Source organism: Cyanistes caeruleus, chromosome 3 (genome assembly GCF_971803275.1).
Source record: "Cyanistes caeruleus chromosome 3, bCyaCae1.hap1.1, whole genome shotgun sequence".
NCBI lineage: Eukaryota > Metazoa > Chordata > Aves > Passeriformes > Paridae > Cyanistes > Cyanistes caeruleus.
In genome coordinates, this window is record NC_141703.1 from 7,003,179 (window position 1) to 7,014,163 (window position 10,985).

Consider the following 10,985-nt stretch of genomic DNA (forward strand, 5'->3'; position numbering starts at 1 on the left):
TCCCAGATCCTTTAACAAAGGAATTGTGTGCATGTGATTTACTTTTTTTTTTAATTCCCACACAAATGTACACACATGAACACACAACATCCTTAAGGCTCAAGCACACCTCAGCCTCTGCCCATCAGGAATTTGGAGTAAACACAGTTCACATGCTAAGGCTGCTTCCACAATCCATCACACCAGAAGCTGGCAAAGTCTTTAAAATGAAAATGCTAATTCAGAAAAGGAAAAACCTAATAAAAATAAACCAATGCATTACTAAACAGAATGTTTAGGTATTTAACAAATATGTTTTCTGACTATCTAGCAGCAGCCAATTCCAGAAGGCAGCAGGTATCTTTAAGCACCTGTGAAAGAAATAAAAAAAAAAAGGAGGGAGGATGTTTTCAGTTGTACAGGGTTGTAGCTATGGTGGCATAAATATAGAAAACTTCAAAATCCTGGAATACTTGTTAAGCATTAAGTAATAACTTAATTTCCTAAAAGTAATTTCTGAATTCTAGGAATTTTTTTAGCAGTTGATGTACTTTTTTAGTACAGTTAATGTAGTAGTTAGCTTAATTTTTTCTTTTTTTTTTTTCTTTCCATGAATAGCATGTAGGTGCCTGCAACAGCTACTGCAAAAGCAGGCAAGCAAGAAAAAAACTAGTCTTCTCAAATGTTTCTGGTTTCAGAAGACTGCATAGGATGGGCAGGGCTAAGATCTAATTGTGGAAATGGTTATTCAAAACTGCAATCCAGTGATGCAGCGCTGCAGGGCAGCGTGGTTTCCTGGGCAGTGTGGCAAACACAGCCCATGGAACACCTCTGATCCTGTGAGGACAGCTCTGGTCTGGGGACAGCCCGTGGCCACAGCAGATGTGCAGCTCTGATGGGAGTGAAAAGCTGCTGGTGAAACCACTCAAAGTGACACAAAGCCAGGCTTTATGACAGTTTCAGCCTTTGGCATTGATAAAGGCCATACCTGTCCCTCATTACTTTGCATTTTCATGCATCTCTGGCCACAATCCATCTGATTAGGATGGGATATAAAGCTGAGATACTACAAGGGATGGCAATTCTCCCAAGAACCAGCGTGCACTTCCCCCCCCAAGAGGTGTAGCAGTTCCAAGCAGTGGGTTTGGTGAGGAGGAGGAGGATGGGGAGGATCACCATCAGAAACACCTGATGTCTCAGAGGGATGCTGCATCCTCTTTACCTCTGTCTCATCATGCTCTGGGAGTTGTCAGGAGAAGTTCTGAAACCCAGCTGACATTTTGTAGCCCCTGAGAAGTGACCTCTCAGTGCCCAGCAGCCCCTCTCCAGCTGCCCATGAGGACAAGGCTGAAGCCATCTGCTGATGTTTATGGTGTTTATACCTGATTACCAGAGGTGCAGACAGGGGATAGAGGAAACAACCTGGCCAGTGGCTACCCCCAAACCACGGGGTACACATGGCCTTATTCTCAGAGCTTCCAGGTCTGGGGGATGGCATATTGCCAAGCATATGTATATATATATATATATATATATATATATATATATATATATATAATATATACCATCAGACAGGCCTGGACATTATTTTGCTACTTCAATATGTTCTAAGATACACAGACCCTGTATAAAGAAAAAATTGGATTAAAACTCTTTGGAACAAAGGAGAATCATAGAAAGAAAAGAGGCATTTGTGCTATTTCTTTTGCTGTATTAGAGAAGTTTCAGGTGCACTTTCTTCTCTGCAGCTCTGGACAGCAGAAGCTCACTCATTTAAAATCAGCACATTCCAAGATTTCCATAAATCTTAAGGACCTGCAATCCAAAGCTTTAAAGACAAAGTGTCATAAGTGGGGTTCTTGGTGGAGGCAGAAGAATTGGCAGTTTTGCATCTCAGTTGTACGGAAAATCCAACAGCTGTAGTAAGTTTGAGAAAAACACAGAAATTTTGGGCATGATTCTAGGAAAAGAAATCCTGGGCTTTCAGTAGTCTTTTTCTTTATTCTTGTTTCTCTACAGTCAGGCCTGAGGCAGCTGGTACAAACCTACAGTATTTCCAGAAGTGTATTTATGATTTCTGTCCAAGAATAATGATTTATGTAAAAATGCATGGTACCCTCAGGAACAAGCTTCTGGAGACAGGATGTTTTGTGACAATTAGAAATACAGATCTCCTTCCACACCTACATGCTGCTTGTGCTAGTACTCTCCTGTAATAAATGTTTTCCCTCTTTTACTTTCCACACCAAAACACAGGCTGGGAGACATATGAAATATTTGTACAATGTTTGGAAATAAGTTATTCAAAATCCAGTTAACCCACAGTGCTGGCACTGTAAGATGTGGTATAAATCAGGTGTTGCTTTCCTGACAGGAAAATCAGGTGTTGCTTTTCCTCGTTGTCTCCTAGCAAGATCAGCCTGCCAAGCCCCCTGGGTGCTGAATGTGTCACTGTGCTCATTTATCTCCTTGTCCCTCACCTGCTCCTGGCTCAGTTCTGGGGGACAGGGGCCCACCAGTGCCACTCTGCTGGGTCCCACACTGCCCTGTGGGCACCACGATGGAGAGCAGGACACGACACTGTCCTGTACAGATGGGACTGGGACAGAGGACAGGGCCACCTACACCGGTATTACTGCATGAAGAAATGCTGCTGCCAGGAGTTTGACCCCACTCTGGGGTGGGACTCCTTTTCTCAAGCCTCATGAGCTCCTCACAGACCAGAGGAGGAAAGTTCCACAGGCACCAGCATCTTCTCCTCCCGGTGCTCCAGCGCTGTCCAGGACAGAGGCAGTGGCCCAGGCACAGAGGAGATGCTGGGAAAGTGAACCAGGTGGAGTTCCACATCTGTTTCTGCCTGAATTCATGGAACACTGTAAGCCACAGAAGCTGAATCAGTTTTCTGAGGCTGCTGGTCCCACGGGCAGCACGGCACATCACTGGTCCTTTGTTCACTGAAACAATGATGTTCAGCTCCTTCACTTCAGTGACATTTAATGGAGACATTTGAAAGCATGGCAATGAGCAGGAATGTGACAGGCTTCATATTCATAACCATGCCAGAAAGGGTTGTAGCTACGAAGATTTAGCCCAGATCACGACGTTTTCCAGGGAATTGACAATCTCAGTTTTATCTGGACAGAGAAAGAGAACAGGATGTGTACCCCTGACAGCCACCACTGCAGCTGAGGCACCACTGGCTTACATGTAGATATTCAGAGATAAAACTGTAAGCTGGCTAAGCTTAACCTGAAGAATTAACATCAGGGCTTTAGGTGCTGTAACAGACCTCAAATAGTGGATTACAGATATTTCACAGGCTAAGAAAAATAACATTCCCACACAGCTGGCTTGAATTAACTCTCCTGCTTCCAAAACACAAATAAAAGACTTGGTGGTAATCCCCAGCTGCCAATTAAAAGTAAAGAAGATATCTAGGCCTAAACTGTGACAATAAAGAGTCACACAGTAACAGGCTGTCACTCCACTGCCTCTTTCTCTCCAGCTTCTGGTACTTGACTCCCACACCTGGAGACAGATTTTTTAGCAGGGCCTGTCGTGATAAGATGAGAGGAAATGCTTTTAAACTAAAAGATGGTAGATTCAGGTTAGCTATAAGAATGAAATTTCTTATGATGAGGGTGGTGAAACACTGGAATCAGTTTCCCAGAGAAGTGGTGGATCCCCCATCCCTGGAAACAGTCAAGGTCACGTTGGACAGGGAACTGAGGAACCTGATCTAATTAAAGATGTCTCTTCTCACTGCAGGGGTTTGGACTAGATGGCCTGTAAAGATCCCTTCCAACCCAAACAGTTCTGTGATCAGGCTGGACTGTGTTCAGTTTTCCGAAATTCTGAAATTCTCCAGTTTGGTGGGTACTCAATCCCATCCTGGGATTGCCCTGCTTGCCCAGGGATGGGCATGCAAAGTAGATGCCAGTTCTGTTGGCACTGAATACCTCTGGAAAAGTAAAAGATGCCACCTATGTTTTCAAGACAGGTGTTTTCTTTTCAAAAGCGGTAAAACAAAAAGAAAAAAAAAATGCATTCTGGGAAAGTAAAAGATCAAGTTTTTTGTTGAGCATTTCACTCTCTAAGGTACAAAATGGAAAGACAATATTTTAGATGATTTCCCCAGTTTCAGAGCTTGTCTGACTCTCTCTCTTTGTTTACCAGAGCTATTTTCTAGTTTTTGCAGCCTATCTGTGGTTTGCAGTGGACTTACACCCCCTCAGCAGGGGTAAGTGCTGTCCCTGCTCCGCAGCAGCCTCCCCTTCCCACCCTGACAACTGCTCTCCCCCAAGAGTCAGTGACTCCTCTGGCACCAGCACCTTTGGAATCTCCCCTTTCCTCTTCCTCTCTCCTCCTCTCACAACTTTGTCAGGCTGATTGGCTGGGGCTGTTCCCTGATTAATTTTGGGGCAGTTTGCATCCTCACGAACTGGAACAGGGATGGATTGGATCATCTCCACCACTCCCTGCTGAGCAGACTCCTTAGGGATGCAATTTGTGGGATGCCCTGGGCACTCTGCCCCTAAACCCTGTGGGAAAGCCTCTCCAGGGAAAAGAGCAGAGCTGTGTCTGGAGTGGCCACCTCCTTTGGAGCAGGCTGTTACCCAGCTCCATTCCACCTCTGACAGCCTGCCTGGAAAAGCCAAGGCATTTGCTTTCCTGATGGGTCACTTCTCAAGTGTGAAAGATGTCCTCCAGCCCAGGACCAGACAGTTCATTGGATAAGGATAAGGAATGGGGCTTTATAATGAGGCTTTTAAAATACAATAAAGGCACCAGCATCTTCCTTGCTGCTTAGCTGGAGCCAGAAAAGCAAAACTCCAGAGCTGTACTGGATCTTTAACAACTCTACTGGACTTCAAGCTCAAATTAATATTTTAGACATTAACAGACATGATGTTTATTTCTTTGCTTCCTTTTTCTCCCTGACCTCCAGTTAGAATAACATATTCAAATTCCCCAACTCAGCTCTTGCTCAAAGCCAAATCACATAAAAAGTATCGAAACCCAAAATTGCACCAACTCTTTTAAAAGATATCCCAGCTTCTAATGCTGCAAGGACTCCAGAAATATTTGTGCCTTTTGAAAGATGTGATGATTTTTTCTCTCTTGGGCAGTCTCTAGGAACCTGTGCTTTCAAAGCTTCTACTGGACAGCAATCTGTGGAGACAGCAATGCTCTGGGGGCATTTCTTACTCCTGAGTCCCACCCATCCACAACCTGCAGCACCCTGAAGAAAAATATCCTCTCACAGGATGGATCTGACCACCCTCAATATCATTGACTCAACCCCATGCTGAATTAATTGAGTAGTTAATTCCTGTAGATTAAAAAAAATATATATTTTTTCTGTGTTATTCTAATGTTCTGTGACATTATTTTACAACTTCAATGTGTTCTAAGATAAACCTCCTGCAGAATGTTTAATATTGACAGAGACTCTCTGGGGGGATTTTAGGCCGATGGTGCAAGATTTGCACACTCCAACTGATGGATACTCCAGGACAGTGAATGCTGCAGACAAGAAGCAATTAACTGGATTTGGCTGGAGCTGGGCTCTGTCCCTGAGCCTCAGCATTGCCCCTGGCCAGGGAAAATGTGTGGGTCTGGAGAGAGGCACCTCTCCAGAGGTGGCCAAATTCCAGCTGCTGCAGGGTGCAAGGAGTGAGTGGAGACAAGAGGAAGGAGAAGGGTCTGGAGGAGTTGTGGGCAGGCACAGGCTGGCCATTTCTGCTTGGTTATCTTTCAGTGCTGAGAGAAATTACTGGCTCCTCTGCAAAGAAACAAACTACTTTTCACACCCAGATGTCTGTATTTCATGACTGGTCAATTAAATTGCTCTGATCTCCTATTTAGAGGTTTTTCATAATGTTTGCTTTGTGGGAAGAGCTTTATTTGGGATAAACTGGTGTAAATATTACAAATGGGCATTTGGCAGGTTATGCTGAACCAAGCCATTAACTGAGAAGAAGTTATTTTATGAAATAAAATTCAGGTATACATTCCCAACAGGACAAGCTGTTGATCCAAGAAGACAGCAATATTCAGAGAAGTTGGTTAAAGGGCAGGACCCTGCTGGGAAAGAGCTTAGAAAAAGCACTGGTACATTGCTTGTTGTGCACATCTCAAATGCTTCAGCACTGTTGAAACACTTTGGGAAATAGTTGCTCTCATACCTGTTGAACCAAAGAAAAGATGAGTCCTCTCATTTTCTTAGCTTTGCCACTGGGAATGTAAATTATGCTGTGCTGACCTGTGAGTGTGGGAGACACATCTGCTGAAGATCAAAGCACAGCCAGGCACTGAGTCCCCACACAGAAAACCCCAGGATGTCTGTGGGGTTGTTTCCTCACTCAGACCAGCCCAAGGTGAAGAGCAGAGCAAGGAAAGGCATGTCCAGGGTGCCCTGCATTAGCTGCAGTCTCATCTCTGAGCACAGTGCCAGCTGTGTGGCGCTGCTCTCACTCATGCAGGATCAGGTTCCTGCAGTGCCCTCAGCTCCTGGGGCTGGGCTCACCCAGGACAGACACACCTGTGCTGCAGAGCTCCCTGGGGCCAGGTGTTGGGCATCACTGGGGGTCTGTGATATCTGATTCTGCAGAGGAGAACACCTGGGGCTCCACATGCTGTGTGCTAATTGCTGCTAATCAATCCCAACTAAAAAGGCTTAAAGCCATGATGTGGGTCAATGTCCACCATTCGTTCATCAGTGGACAACACCATTCATTTCAAGCTTCATTAGGCATGCAATTATGCTGAAACCCATATTTCTCATGCATGACTTAGACCACCAAGTCAGGGGAATAATACAGAAAAAAACCCAAAGCCTCTGACTTTGCACAAAGCCTTTGACTTTGCCCAAAGCAAAAATGTCTTTGTGGAAAAATTATGCAAAAGTCAATAAAATATTCCACAGCTGTAGCCAAGCTGGGGCTTAAGATACAAGCAAAAGTACTGATGGTGGAGATCCCTTGTTCAGTTAAGCAATGAAATGACTCGAAACCCCAGCAAATCTGCATCTACATCAATAAGTGTAGAGGTGCTTTGTGTTGGCCACTATTTATTGCATGTAATCTCCTGTGAGGACATGGACTGAAGGTAGGTCAGTCTTGTGTGGTGGTTGGCCTCTGTTGGAAGGACTTGTGAGGGGAGAGATGAGGTCAGAGTTAAAGGGCAGTGGGAGCTCTAGAGACATGGCTAGCTCATGCAGAATTTGTTTGGCATTCTTCCTGACTTTTTCTGCTGGAATTAATAAGCTGGACTGTGACAGAAAGGCTTCCCTAAACCAGCATCAGACCACATCTGGTGGGCAGAGGTGGAAATAAAGGCAAAATAAGACAGGTTGAGAGAAGTCATGGTCTGACACAGTTGCTAGTGGAGTCTGAAATAGTTTTCTGAAATAAAAAGAAACAGGATGAGATTTTTACATCTGTGTGTGGAGAAGATGTGCTGTGCAGTTAAAAGGAGATCAGAATCCTACCTCTCCAGTGTTGGCAAAGAGACCTGAAATAATCTGTCAAGCAAATGGCCTTGGTGAGGACCATCAGGAAGACACAATGAGATGAAGCTGACCCAGGATCCTCTTTTGGCTTTTACCAGTGATTGGACAAATTATTGCTTTGATATTTTAATTGCCATTACCTCTGCAGGGGGTGCTATTGATGCCCCCTGTGCAGGGTGAGGTAGGATTTTGCTGGGGATGTCACACATGTGCAAGGCAGCACCTACCCAGAGCTCTACAGAAAAACTTGATAAGGTAAAATATTTAGAAAATCTTAAAAATAACTGTTGAAAAATTCTTTTACTTCTGAAATTTCCATCACTACATCCAAGGCTTAGCACACAAATATGTTTTAACAGTGGACAAGCAACACCCTCACTTTCCTGAGCACTGGCTTTGCAGGTCTTCAGGGGTTTTGTGACTTGTGACTCCTGGCATTGAAGAAGCTGGAACAACAGGCACTGACCAGAAGGCTGGACAGTCTGGAAAACCCATTTTTAAAATTGGAAGAAAAATTGAGTCTATTTTTTGGGCCATATGGTGCCCACAGAAATAGAATAATAAATGAGATGTCTTTTAAATGTCATATTTCATTATTTTGGATGGATACTTGGCAATTGATGTTTAATGTTGTGAGCAATATTAAAAAACAAACCACCTGTGTAGTATGAACACGTACACCTAAACACAGTCAAGATGATCAGATTTAAAATATTAAATAATAATAAAAAAGGGATTTAGGTTTGCCAAGTCTTTCATCCCTTTGTCCTATTATCTTTCTCATGGTGACCTCTCAAGCTTGTTTTTCTCTGTTCTTTATTTTCACCTAAAGTGCAGATCCTGGCACTGAGTGTGGGGAAAAGCAGCTTCACCCTTTGTAGATACACATTGTGGCAAAAGAGAACTTTCTAAGGTGAAGACACGATTACAAAGTTACTTTAAAAACTATTGGATAAACTCTTATAAAGATTGTGAGCAAAATTAGAAGGGACTGAGTCAGCAAACAGCCACTAATGAAAATGCCCTTAACTTTGTTTTTCTTTCCCTGAAATCAAAAGAAGTGTATGTGAACTGGAAGCACTTTGCTGCACTGAGCCTATTAAAGGAATCACAAAATATTCAGGTCTACTTCACTGTATCAAGCAGGAGAGAGAGAAAGCAATAATGAACACCAAAGAGACTGAGACAGAGCAAACAGAATGTAAAGGTTCACAGAGAGGTGATCAGTAGCTCACTGCTCCCTCTGCTTATGCAGAAAATATGAACTCTCTGGTTAATCACCACATGCATTTGCTGACTTTTGTTTCCCAAACATACCAAACTGTGCTAAAATGAGAATATATAGCAATAATTACATCCACAGTGGGATGGCAAGCAGGAACTTTTTAGCCTTGCACCACAAAAAAGCTGCAGGAAAGATTTTAGTTTAGAGGCAGGATGGGGCAGGGCCCCAAAAAATGTGGTGAGTCCTCCTAAATTTGTATTGAGAGTAATTGATTATTCCATGGCCACAAATGTCCAGGATGTCTCTTCTATTTTTTTTGTCTGAATCCCATTTTCTATCACGGGTCAGCCCAATTGCACACAGATGTTCTCTGGACCAGGTAAAACAAAATGTTGGTGCTTTTCAACCAGGAGGAAAAGTGACATTTTGGGATGAACTGGGAGCTTGACAAGCAGTACTCAGAAGTCCCCAGAAGGGTCTTAGAAAAGCCACATTATGCAATGGGAAACCTGTCTGCACAAGACTACGTTTATTTATTTATGCAAATACACGATTTATAGCCACTCTGGTGATTTGTTGTTCAGCTGTACAATGATTAGGCAGAGCAATGGATTTTAACCAGAGTGTCAGCTTGGGTCTTTCATACCTCTGTTTGGCTATTATATCTAACAGTGAATACACTGAAATAAATTGTTATTGCCTTTGATATGCAATAAAGTCCTTGGGAAGAGCATCTGCACTTGAAGATTTTTTCCTACACTGGTGAGTGTTTGAACTGGAGCTGTTCCTGTGGTGCCTTCTTACCCCTCACATTTGGTGTAAAATGCTCACAGGTCCCTCTAGTGCCATGCTTAAATCCTCCAGACTTATGTAGCAATGCTCATTAATTTTTGGGTGTCATCCTTCCAAGACCAGCAGCCCTGCAGTGCTGTTTCCTCATGCCCAAACTGCTGTCAAGCTCCAGGGAGCGGCTGCACAGATGTGCTGGGGGATGGAGTGCTGGGTCCTCCTGATCCAGGGGGATTGTGGATAACAGCAAATAAATAGGATTTGCTCTTGAGATGAAATCTTAGGTGTTCCTGCACTCCTTTTCCATGGAAAGATTAATTTAGGGGAGAAAAATATTGTCCACTCCCCTAGGCTCCCCAGGCTGCTTGCTCCCCTGCAGTTTGGGGCCAGGTGAGGTGCAAACATCCTTGTTGCTGCTGTTCAGCATCCCAGAGCTGTCCAGGCACTCAGGTCAAGTCCCAACAGCAGAAACCTTGCCTAAGGCACCAGGAAAAACCTTTGTCAGGGCAGGGACACCCTCAGCCTTACTAGCTTTGGCCAGATGAGGTCACAAGATTTAAAGCAGTGTCTGAAATCTCAGGCTGACTCCGGATTCCCTCCCTTGGAGACTTGCTACCAGAGGGAGAATTTCCTTCTCCTAAGAACTGCTTAACACCACATGCAATTTGAGTCTGCAGGACAGCTTTGGCAGGGTTTTTTGGCTAGAGACGAGGGGAAACCCAGTGCCTTGGGTTGGATGGAAGAGCTGGCTGGCTTCCTCAGGCCGCTGATGAACCAGCAGAGCAGCCCCAGGGTTGGTTTGCCTGTGCCGATTGCCCCGGGCAGGCGCTCTCTGCCTGTGCGAGCAGTCCATCAGGCACCCGCATCTCCTGCAATCCGGTCTGAAAATACACCAGAGAGTGTCGAATGGAGAAAAGAAAGGAAAACCTGAGGAGCGCCGCTCCTGCCAGTTCTGCCTTTGGGAAGGTCGGGCTTTGCCTGGAGAGCAGCGGGCAGCCCGGATTTATGGTGGCTTTTTTTCATTTCCTGCGGGAGCCGGGGGTGCCCGGAGCTCCCCGGAGCCCACGAGAGGGCGGCATCGGCTCGGGAAAGCCGCCGGGAGCGGCGGGGAGCGGGAGCGGGGATGGGGATGGGATCGGGAGCGGGGCCGGGGCCGCCCGCGGCAGCTCCGCGCATCGTCCAGCATCCTCCCGCATCCTCCCGCATCCTCCCCCGCATCCTCCCGCATCCTCCCCCGCATCCTCCCCCGCATCCTCCCGCATCGTCCCGCATCCTCCCCCGCATCCTCCCGCATCCTCCCCCGCATCCTCCCGCATCCTCCCGCATCCTCCCGCATCCTCCAGCATCGTCCCGCATCGTCCCGCATCGTCCCGCATCGTCCCGCATCCTCCACCGCATCCTCCCGCATCGTCCCGCATCGTCCCGCATCGTCCCGCTTCCTCCTGCATCCTCCAGCATCCTCCTGCATCCTCCCGCATC

At 45.5% G+C, this 10,985-nt stretch overlaps 1 long non-coding RNA gene across 1 annotated transcript; it reads right to left on the reverse strand.

Annotated features, from left to right (window-relative positions):
- Positions 1–1,669: 1,669 nt before the first annotated feature.
- LOC147653916 (uncharacterized) lies at positions 1,670–6,548 on the reverse strand. Its single transcript, XR_015284052.1, has 2 exons — positions 6,245–6,548; positions 1,670–6,167 (listed from the first exon to the last, which is right to left on the reverse strand). It is a non-coding gene; the product is annotated as an uncharacterized LOC147653916 (long non-coding RNA).
- Between the last annotated feature and the right edge of the window lie 4,437 nt (positions 6,549–10,985).